This window comes from Molothrus aeneus, chromosome 3, assembly GCF_037042795.1.
Source record: "Molothrus aeneus isolate 106 chromosome 3, BPBGC_Maene_1.0, whole genome shotgun sequence".
Classification (NCBI taxonomy): Eukaryota; Metazoa; Chordata; class Aves; order Passeriformes; family Icteridae; genus Molothrus; species Molothrus aeneus.
In genome coordinates, this window is record NC_089648.1 from 57,918,740 (window position 1) to 57,930,819 (window position 12,080).

Genomic DNA, 12,080 nt, shown 5'->3' on the forward strand with positions numbered 1-12,080 from the left:
CAGACATTGCCAAAGCAGTGGAAAATTGCAAGGAGCAAGACACAACGTGGAGGGGAAGATATAAAAGACATGGCATGGATGCTTAAAAAAAATGGAAAAAAAAAGAAAAAAATCTTTCCCAAAGTCAAAGAGATCAAAACTCACGGCATGTCATCTAGGGCAGGGACATGCACCAAAGATTCCTCTTCTTGGTCCCCATTGAAATCGCAAGATTCCGTTTCCCTTCCCAAAAGGAAATTTCATTTCCTTTCGGGAAGGAAACGGAATCTTGCGACCCCATAAAGAAAGGCTTACAAACGCTCTGGAAAGGAGATAGGATCAAATGAAATCCAATTGAACAAAAGCCAAAAAAATGCAGAAAATTGGGAGTTTTAGTGTCTTCAAGAAATAGTCTGTGAGGAAATGAGCTGCATTGCAAAGGACCAAAACATGCCAAAACTAAGCTCCCAGACGTTGCCAAAGCAGGGGAAAATGGCAAGGAGCAAGACACAACGTGGAGGAGAGGATAGGAGGAACATGGTATGGACACTTAAAAATCTAAAATTAAAAAAGAAAAAATTTTCCCATATTCTATGAAATGGAGGCACATGCAGCAAAGCTTGCCAAAAGTGATCCCCGCTGAAGGCCAAAAGAGAAAAGAAGGACTTTCAAACAGGCTGGAATGGAGATACCAGCTACGGAATTGCAATTGGAGGAGAAAAAAAAAATTTGGGAAATTTCGGCAATTTAGTGACTATAAGTAAATGGACCGGGATTATAGCAGAGCAGTGCAAAATACCAAAACATGCCAAAACAAAGCTTCCAGACATTGCCAAAGCAGTGGAAAATTGCAAGGAGCAAGACACAACGTGGAGGGGAAGGTATGAGGAACATAATATGGACACTTAAAAAAACCTAAAATTAAAAAAGAAAAAATTTTCCCATATGCTATGAAGTGCAGGCACATGCAGCAAAGCTTGCCAGAATTGATCCCCGCTGAAGGCCAAAAGAGAAAAGAAGGACTTTCAAACAGGCTGGAATGGAGATACCAGCTACAGAATTGCAATTGGAGGAGAAAAAAAAAAAATTTGGGAAATTTGGGCAATTTAGTGACTCTAAGAAAATGGACCGGGATTATAGCAGAGCAGTGCAAAATACCAAAACATGCCAAAACTAAGCTTCCAGACATTGCCAAAGCAGTGGAAAATTGCAAGGAGCAAGACACAACGTGGAGGGGAAGGTATGAGGAACATAATATGGACACTTAAAAAAACCTAAAATTAAAAAAGAAAAAATTTCCCCATATTCTAGGAAATGGAGGCACATGCAGCAAAGCTTGCCAGAATTGATCCCCGCTGAAGGCCAAAAGAGAAAAGAAGGACTTTCAAACAGGCTGGAATGGAGATACCAGCTACGGAATTGCAATTGGAGGAGAAAAAAAAAAAATTTGGGAAATTTGGGCAATTTAGTGACTATAAGTAAATGGACCGGGATTATAGCAGAGCAGTACAAAATACCAAACATGCCAAAACTAAGCTTCCAGACATTGCCAAAGCAGTGGAAAATTGCAAGGAGCAAGACACAACGTGGAGGGGAAGATATAAAAGACATGGCATGGATGCTTAAAAAAAATGGAAAAAAAAAGAAAAAATCTTTCCCAAAGTCAAAGGCATCAAAAGTCATGGCATGTCATCTAGGGCAGGGACATGCACCAAAGATTCCTCTCTTGGTCCCCATTGAAATCGCAAGATTCCGTTTCCCTTCCCGAAGGGAAATTTCATTTACTTTCGGGAAGGAAACGGAATCTTGCGACCCCATAAAGAAAGGCTTACAAACGCTCTGGAAAGGAGATAGGATCAAATGAAATCCAATAGAAAAAAAGCCAAAAAAATGCAGAAAATTGGGAGTTTTAGTGTCTTCAAGAAATGGTCTGTGAGGAAATGAGCTGCATTGCAAAGGACCAAAACATGCCAAAACTAAGCTCCCAGACGTTGCCAAAGCAGGGGAAAATGGCAAGGAGCAAGACACAACGTGGAGGAGAGGATAGGAGGAACATGGTATGGACACTTAAAAATCTAAAATTAAAAAAGAAAAAATTTTCCCATATTCTATGAAATGGAGGCACATGCAGCAAAGCTTGCCAAAAGTGATCCCCGCTGAAGGCCAAAAGAGAAAAGAAGGACTTTCAAACAGGCTGGAATGGAGATACCAGCTAGGGAATTGCAATTGGAGGAGAAAAAAAAAAAATTGGGAAATTTGGGCAATTTAGTGACTCTAAGAAAATGGACCGGGATTATAGCAGAGCAGTGCAAAATACCAAAACATGCCAAAACTAAGCTTCCAGACATTGCCAAAGCAGTGGAAAATTGCAAGGAGCAAGACACAACGGGGAGGGGAAGGTATGAGGGACATAATATGGAGACTTGAAAAAACCTAAAATTAAAAAAGAAAAAATTTCCCCATATTCTAGGAAATGGAGGCACATGCAGCAAAGCTTGCCAAAAGTGATCCCCGCTGAAGGCCAAAAGAGAAAAGAAGGACTTTCAAACAGGCTGGAATGGAGATACCAGCTACGGAATTGCAATTGGAGGAGAAAAAAAAAAAAATTGGGAAATTTGGGCAATTTAGTGACTATAAGTAAATGGACCGGGATTATAGCAGAGCAGTACAAAATACCAAAACATGCCAAAACTAAGCTTCCAGACATTGCCAAAGCAGTGGAAAATTGCAAGGAGCAAGACACAACGTGGAGGGGAAGATATAAAAGACATGGCATGGATGCTTAAAAAAAATGGAAAAAAAATAGAAAATAATCTTTCCCAAAGTCAAAGGCATCACAAGTCATGGCATGTCATCTAGGGCAGGGACATGCACCAAAGATTCCTCTCTTGGTCCCCATTGAAATCGCAAGATTCCGTTTCCCTTCCCGAAAGGAAATTTCATTTCCTTTCGGGAAGGAAACGGAATCTTGCGACCCCATAAAGAAAGGCTTACAAACGCTCTGGAAAGGAGATAGGATCAAATGAAATCCAATTGAAAAAAAGCCAAAAAAATGCAGAAAATTGGGAGTTTTAGTGTCTTCAAGAAATGGTCTGTGAGGAAATGAGCTGCATTGCAAAGGACCAAAACATGCCAAAACTAAGCTCCCAGACGTTGCCAAAGCAGGGGAAAATGGCAAGGAGGAAGACACAACGTGGAGGAGAGGATAGGAGGAACATGGTATGGACACTTAAAAATCTAAAATTAAAAAAGAAAAAATTTTCCCATATTCTATGAAATGGAGGCACATGCAGCAAAGCTTGCCAAAAGTGATCCCCGCTGAAGGCCAAAAGAGAAAAGAAGGACTTTCAAACAGGCTGGAATGGAGATACCAGCTACGGAATTGCAATTGGAGGAGAAAAAAAAAAATTTGGGAAATTTGGGCAATTTAGTGACTCTAAGAAAATGGACCGGGATTATAGCAGAGCAGTGCAAAATACCAAAACATGCCAAAACTAAGCTTCCAGACATTGCCAAAGCAGTGGAAAATTGCAAGGAGCAAGACACAACGTGGAGGGGAAGATATAAAAGACATGGCATGGATGCTTAAAAAAAATGGAAAAAAAAAGAAAAAAATCTTTCCCAAAGTCAAAGAGATCAAAACTCACGGCATGTCATCTAGGGCAGGGACATGCACCAAAGATTCCTCTCTTGGTCCCCATTGAAATCGCAAGATTCCGTTTCCCTTCCCGAAAGGAAATTTCATTTCCTTTCGGGAAGGAAACGGAATCTTGCGACCCCATAAAGAAAGGCTTACAAACGCTCTGGAAAGGAGATAGGATCAAATGAAATCCAATTGAACAAAAGCCAAAAAAATGCAGAAAATTGGGAGTTTTAGTGTCTTCAAGAAATGGTCTGTGAGGAAATGAGCTGCATTGCAAAGGACCAAAACATGCCAAAACTAAGCTCCCAGACGTTGCCAAAGCAGTGGAAAATGGCAAGGAGGAAGACACAACGTGGAGGAGAGGATAGGAGGAACATGGTATGGACAGTTAAAAATCTAAAATTAAAAAAGAAAAAATTTTCCCATATTCTATGAAATGGAGGCACATGCAGCAAAGCTTGCCAAAAGTGATCCCCGCTGAAGGCCAAAAGAGAAAAGAAGGACTTTCAAACAGGCTGGAATGGAGATACCAGCTACGGAATTGCAATTGGAGGAGAAAAAAAAAAGTTTGGGAAATTTGGGCAATTTAGTGACTAAAAGTAAATGGACCGGGATTATAGCAGAGCAGTGCAAAATACCAAAACATGCCAAAACTAAGCTTCCAGACATTGCCAAAGCAGTGGAAAATTGCAAGGAGCAAGACACAACGTGGAGGGGAAGGTATGAGGAACATAATATGGACACTTAAAAAAACCTAAAATTAAAAAAGAAAAAATTTTCCCATATGCTATGAAGTGCAGGCACATGCAGCAAAGCTTGCCAGAATTGATCCCCGCTGAAGGCCAAAACAGAAAAGAAGGACTTTCAAACAGGCTGGAATGGAGATACCAGCTACGGAATTGCAATTGGAGGAGAAAAAAAAAAATTTGGGAAATTTGGGCAATTTAGTGACTATAATTAAATGGACCGGGATTATAGCAGAGCAGTGCAAAATACCAAAACATGCCAAAACTAAGCTTCCAGACATTGCCAAAGCAGTGGAAAATTGCAAGGAGCAAGACACAACGTGGAGGGGAAGGTATGAGGAACATAATATGGACACTTAAAAAAACGTAAAATTAAAAAGAAAAAATTTCCCCATATTCTAGGAAATGGAGGCCCATGCAGCAAAGCTTGCCAAAAGTGATCCCCGCTGAAGGCCAAAACAGAAAAGAAGGACTTTCAAACAGGCTGGAATGGAGATACCAGCTACGGAATTGCAATTGGAGGAGAAAAAAAAAAAATTTGGGAAATTTGGGCAATTTAGTGACTATAAGTAAATGGACCGGGATTATAGCAGAGCAGTACAAAATACCAAACATGCCAAAACTAAGCTTCCAGACATTGCCAAAGCAGTGGAAAATTGCAAGGAGCAAGACACAACGTGGAGGGGAAGATATAAAAGACATGGCATGGATGCTTAAAAAAAATGGAAAAAAAAAGAAAAAAATCTTTCCCAAAGTCAAAGGCATCAAAAGTCATGGCATGTCATCTAGGGCAGGGACATGCACCAAAGATTCCTCTCTTGGTCCCCATTGAAATCGCAAGATTCCGTTTCCCTTCCCGAAGGGAAATTTCATTTACTTTCGGGAAGGAAACGGAATCTTGCGACCCCATAAAGAAAGGCTTACAAACGCTCTGGAAAGGAGATAGGATCAAATGAAATCCAATAGAAAAAAAGCCAAAAAAATGCAGAAAATTGGGAGTTTTAGTGTCTTCAAGAAATGGTCTGTGAGGAAATGAGCTGCATTGCAAAGGACCAAAACATGCCAAAACTAAGATCCCAGACGTTGCCAAAGCAGGGGAAAATGGCAAGGAGCAAGACACAACGTGGAGGAGAGGATAGGAGGAACATGGTATGGACACTTAAAAATCTAAAATTAAAAAAGAAAAAATTTTCCCATATTCTATGAAATGGAGGCACATGCAGCAAAGCTTGCCAAAAGTGATCCCCGCTGAAGGCCAAAAGAGAAAAGAAGGACTTTCAAACAGGCTGGAATGGAGATACCAGCTAGGGAATTGCAATTGGAGGAGAAAAAAAAAAATTTGGGAAATTTGGGCAATTTAGTGACTCTAAGAAAATGGACCGGGATTATAGCAGAGCAGTGCAAAATACCAAAACATGCCAAAACTAAGCTTCCAGACATTGCCAAAGCAGTGGAAAATTGCAAGGAGCAAGACACAACGGGGAGGGGAAGGTATGAGGGACATAATATGGACACTTGAAAAAACCTAAAATTAAAAAAGAAAAAATTTCCCCATATTCTAGGAAATGGAGGCACATGCAGCAAAGCTTGCCAAAAGTGATCCCCGCTGAAGGCCAAAAGAGAAAAGAAGGACTTTCAAACAGGCTGGAATGGAGATACCAGCTATGGAATTGCAATTGGAGGAGAAAAAAAAAAATTTGGGAAATTTGGGCAATTTAGTGACTATAATTAAATGGACCGGGATTATAGCAGAGCAGTGCAAAATACCAAAACATGCCAAAACTAAGCTTCCAGACATTGCCAAAGCAGTGGAAAATTGCAAGGAGCAAGACACAACGTGGAGGGGAAGGTATGAGGAACATAATATGGACCCTTAAAAAAACGTAAAATTAAAAAAGAAAAAATTTCCCCATATTCTAGGAAATGGAGGCACATGCAGCAAAGCTTGCCAAAAGTGATCCCCGCTGAAGGCCAAAACAGAAAAGAAGGACTTTCAAACAGGCTGGAATGGAGATACCAGCTACGGAATTGCAATTGGAGGAGAAAAAAAAAAAATTTGGGAAATTTGGGCAATTTAGTGACTATAAGTAAATGGACCGGGATTATAGCAGAGCAGTACAAAATACCAAACATGCCAAAACTAAGCTTCCAGACATTGCCAAAGCAGTGGAAAATTGCAAGGAGGAAGACACAACGCGGAGGGGAAGGTATGAGGAACATAATATGGAGACTTAAAAAAACCTAAAATTAAAAAAGAAAAACTTTTCCCATATGCTATGAAGTGCAGGCACATGCAGCAAAGCTTGCCAAAAGTGATCCCCGCTGAAGGCCAAAACAGAAAAGAAGGACTTTCAAACAGGTTGGAATGGAGATACAAGCTAAGGAATTGCAATTGGAGGAGAAAAAAAAAACAATTTGGGAAATTTGGGCAATTTAGTGACTATAAGTAAATGGACCGGGATTATAGCAGAGCAGTGCAAAATACCAAAACATGCCAAAACTAAGCTTCCAGACATTGCCAAAGCAGTGGAAAATTGCAAGGAGCAAGACACAACGTGGAGGGGAAGATATAAAAGACATGGCATGGATGCTTAAAAAAAAATGGAAAAAAAAAGAAAAAAATCTTTCCCAAAGTCAAAGGCATCAAAAGTCATGCCATGTCATCTAGGGCAGGGACATGCACCAAAGATTCCTCTCTTGGTCCCCATTGAAATCGCAAGATTCCGTTTCCCTTCCCGAAAGGAGATTTCATTTCCTTTCAGGAAGGAAACGGAATCTTGCGACCCCATAAAGAAAGGCTTACAAACGCTCTGGAAAGGAGATAGGATCAAATGAAATCCAATTGAAAAAAAGCCAAAAAAATGCAGAAAATTGGGAGTTTTAGTGTCTTCAAGAAATGGTCTGTGAGGAAATGAGCTGCATTGCAAAGGACCAAAACATGCCAAAACTAAGCTCCCAGACGTTGCCAAAGCAGGGGAAAATGGCAAGGAGGAAGACACAACGTGGAGGAGAGGATAGGAGGAACATGGTATGGACACTTAAAAATCTAAAATTAAAAAAGAAAAAATTTTCCCATATTCTATGAAATGGAGGCACATGCAGCAAAGCTTGCCAAAAGTGATCCCCGCTGAAGGCCAAAAGAGAAAAGAAGGACTTTCAAACAGGCTGGAATGGAGATACCAGCTACGGAATTGCAATTGGAGGAGAAAAAAAAAATTTGGGAAATTTGGGCAATTTAGTGACTCTAAGAAAATGGACTGGGATTATAGCAGAGCAGCGCAAAATACCAAAACATGCCAAAACTAAGCTTCCAGACATTGCCAAAGCAGTGGAAAATTGCAAGGAGCAAGACACAACGTGGAGGGGAAGATATAAAAGACATGGCATGGATGCTTAAAAAAAATGGAAAAAAAAAGAAAAAAATCTTTCCCAAAGTCAAAGAGATCAAAACTCACGGCATGTCATCTAGGGCAGGGACATGCACCAAAGATTCCTCTTCTTGGTCCCCATTGAAATCGCAAGATTCCGTTTCCCTTCCCAAAAGGAAATTTCATTTCCTTTCGGGAAGGAAACGGAATCTTGCGACCCCATAAAGAAAGGCTTACAAACGCTCTGGAAAGGAGATAGGATCAAATGAAATCCAATTGAAAAAAGCCAAAAAAATGCAGAAAATTGGGAGTTTTAGTGTCTTCAAGAAATGGTCTGTGAGGAAATGAGCTGCATTGCAAAGGACCAAAACATGCCAAAACTAAGCTCCCAGACGTTGCCAAAGCAGGGGAAAATGGCAAGGAGGAAGACACAACGTGGAGGAGAGGATAGGAGGAACATGGTATGGACACTTAAAAATCTAAAATTAAAAAAGAAAAAATTTTCCCATATTCTATGAAATGGAGGCACATGCAGCAAAGCTTGCCAAAAGTGATCCCCGCTGAAGGCCAAAAGAGAAAAGAAGGACTTTCAAACAGGCTGGAATGGAGATACCAGCTACGGAATTGCAATTGGAGGAGAAAAAAAAAATTTGGGAAATTTCGGCAATTTAGTGACTATAAGTAAATGGACCGGGATTATAGCAGAGCAGTGCAAAATACCAAAACATGCCAAAACAAAGCTTCCAGACATTGCCAAAGCAGTGGAAAATTGCAAGGAGCAAGACACAACGTGGAGGGGAAGGTATGAGGAACATAATATGGACACTTAAAAAAACCTAAAATTAAAAAAGAAAAAATTTTCCCATATGCTATGAAGTGCAGGCACATGCAGCAAAGCTTGCCAGAATTGATCCCCGCTGAAGGCCAAAAGAGAAAAGAAGGACTTTCAAACAGGCTGGAATGGAGATACCAGCTACGGAATTGCAATTGGAGGAGAAAAAAAAAAAATTTGGGAAATTTGGGCAATTTAGTGACTCTAAGAAAATGGACCGGGATTATAGCAGAGCAGTGCAAAATACCAAAACATGCCAAAACTAAGCTTCCAGACATTGCCAAAGCAGTGGAAAATTGCAAGGAGCAAGACACAACGTGGAGGGGAAGGTATGAGGAACATAATATGGACACTTAAAAAAACCTAAAATTAAAAAAGAAAAAATTTCCCCATATTCTAGGAAATGGAGGCACATGCAGCAAAGCTTGCCAGAATTGATCCCCGCTGAAGGCCAAAACAGAAAAGAAGGACTTTCAAACAGGCTGGAATGGAGATACCAGCTACGGAATTGCAATTGGAGGAGAAAAAAAAAAAATTTGGGAAATTTGGGCAATTTAGTGACTATAAGTAAATGGACCGGGATTATAGCAGAGCAGTACAAAATACCAAACATGCCAAAACTAAGCTTCCAGACATTGCCAAAGCAGTGGAAAATTGCAAGGAGCAAGACACAACGTGGAGGGGAAGATATAAAAGACATGGCATCGATGCTTAAAAAAAATGGAAAAAAAAAGAAAAAAATCTTTCCCAAAGTCAAAGGCATCAAAAGTCATGGCATGTCATCTAGGGCAGGGACATGCACCAAAGATTCCTCTCTTGGTCCCCATTGAAATCGCAAGATTCCGTTTCCCTTCCCGAAATGAAATTTCATTTCCTTTCGGGAAGGAAACGGAATCTTCTGACCCCATAAAGAAAGGCTTACAAACGCTCAGGAAAGGAGATAGGATCAAATGAAATCCAATAGAAAAAAAGCCAAAAAAATGCAGAAAATTGGGAGTTTTAGTGTCTTCAAGAAATGGTCTGTGAGGAAATGAGCTGCATTGCAAAGGACCAAAACATGCCAAAACTAAGCTCCCAGACGTTGCCAAAGCAGGGGAAAATGGCAAGGAGGAAGACACAACATGGAGGAGAGGATAGGAGGAACATGGTATGGACACTTAAAAATCTAAAATTAAAAAAGAAAAAATTTTCCCATATTCTATGAAATGGAGGCACATGCAGCAAAGCTTGCCAAAAGTGATCCCCGCTGAAGGCCAAAAGAGAAAAGAAGGACTTTCAAACAGGCTGGAATGGAGATACCAGCTAAGGAATTGCAATTGGAGGAGAAAAAAAAAAATTTGGGAAATTTGGGCAATTTAGTGACTCTAAGAAAATGGACCGGGATTATAGCAGAGCAGTGCAAAATACCAAAACATGCCAAAACTAAGCTTCCAGACATTGCCAAAGCAGTGGAAAATTGCAAGGAGGAAGACACAACGCGGAGGGGAAGGTATGAGGAACATAATATGGAGACTTAAAAAAACCTAAAATTAAAAAAGAAAAACTTTTCCCATATGCTATGAAGTGCAGGCACATGCAGCAAAGCATGCCAAAAGTGATCCCCGCTGAAGGCCAAAACAGAAAAGAAGGACTTTCAAACAGGTTGGAATGGAGATACAAGCTAAGGAATTGCAATTGGAGGAGAAAAAAAAAACAATTTGGGAAATTTGGGCAATTTAGTGACTATAAGTAAATGGACCGGGATTATAGCAGAGCAGTGCAAAATACCAAAACATGCCAAAACTAAGCTTCCAGACATTGCCAAAGCAGTGGAAAATTGCAAGGAGCAAGACACAACGTGGAGGGGAAGATATAAAAGACATGGCATGGATGCTTAAAAAAAAATGGAAAAAAAAAGAAAAAAATCTTTCCCAAAGTCAAAGGCATCAAAAGTCATGACATGTCATCTAGGGCAGGGACATGCACCAAAGATTCCTCTCTTGGTCCCCATTGAAATCGCAAGATTCCGTTTCCCTTCCCGAAAGGAGATTTCATTTCCTTTCAGGAAGGAAACGGAATCTTGCGACCCCATAAAGAAAGGCTTACAAACGCTCTGGAAAGGAGATAGGATCAAATGAAATCCAATTGAAAAAAAGCCAAAAAAATGCAGAAAATTGGGAGTTTTAGTGTCTTCAAGAAATGGTCTGTGAGGAAATGAGCTGCATTGCAAAGGACCAAAACATGCCAAAACTAAGCTCCCAGACGTTGCCAAAGCAGGGGAAAATGGCAAGGAGGAAGACACAACGTGGAGGAGAGGATAGGAGGAACATGGTATGGACACTTAAAAATCTAAAATTAAAAAAGAAAAAATTTTCCCATATTCTATGAAATGGAGGCACATGCAGCAAAGCTTGCCAAAAGTGATCCCCGCTGAAGGCCAAAAGAGAAAAGAAGGACTTTCAAACAGGCTGGAATGGAGATACCAGCTACGGAATTGCAATTGGAGGAGAAAAAAAAAATTTGGGAAATTTGGGCAATTTAGTGACTCTAAGAAAATGGACCGGGATTATAGCAGAGCAGTGCAAAATACCAAAACATGCCAAAACTAAGCTTCCAGACATTGCCAAAGCAGTGGAAAATTGCAAGGAGCAAGACACAACGTGGAGGGGAAGATATAAAAGACATGGCATGGATGCTTAAAAAAAATGGAAAAAAAAAGAAAAAAATCTTTCCCAAAGTCAAAGAGATCAAAACTCACGGCATGTCATCTAGGGCAGGGACATGCACCAAAGATTCCTCTTCTTGGTCCCCATTGAAATCGCAAGATTCCGTTTCCCTTCCCAAAAGGAAATTTCATTTCCTTTCGGGAAGGAAACGGAATCTTGCGACCCCATAAAGAAAGGCTTACAAACGCTCTGGAAAGGAGATAGGATCAAATGAAATCCAATTGAACAAAAGCCAAAAAAATGCAGAAAATTGGGAGTTTTAGTGTCTTCAAGAAATGGTCTGTGAGGAAATGAGCTGCATTGCAAAGGACCAAAACATGCCAAAACTAAGCTCCCAGACGTTGCCAAAGCAGGGGAAAATGGCAAGGAGCAAGACACAACGTGGAGGAGAGGATAGGAGGAACATGGTATGGACACTTAAAAATCTAAAATTAAAAAAGAAAAAATTTTCCCATATTCTATGAAATGGAGGCACATGCAGCAAAGCTTGCCAAAAGTGATCCCCGCTGAAGGCCAAAAGAGAAAAGAAGGACTTTCAAACAGGCTGGAATGGAGATACCAGCTACGGAATTGCAATTGGAGGAGAAAAAAAAAATTTGGGAAATTTCGGCAATTTAGTGACTATAAGTAAATGGACCGGGATTATAGCAGAGCAGTGCAAAATACCAAAACATGCCAAAACAAAGCTTCCAGACATTGCCAAAGCAGTGGAAAATTGCAAGGAGCAAGACACAACGTGGAGGGGAAGGTATGAGGAACATAATATGGACACTTAAAAAAACCTAAAATTAAAAAAGAAAAAATTTT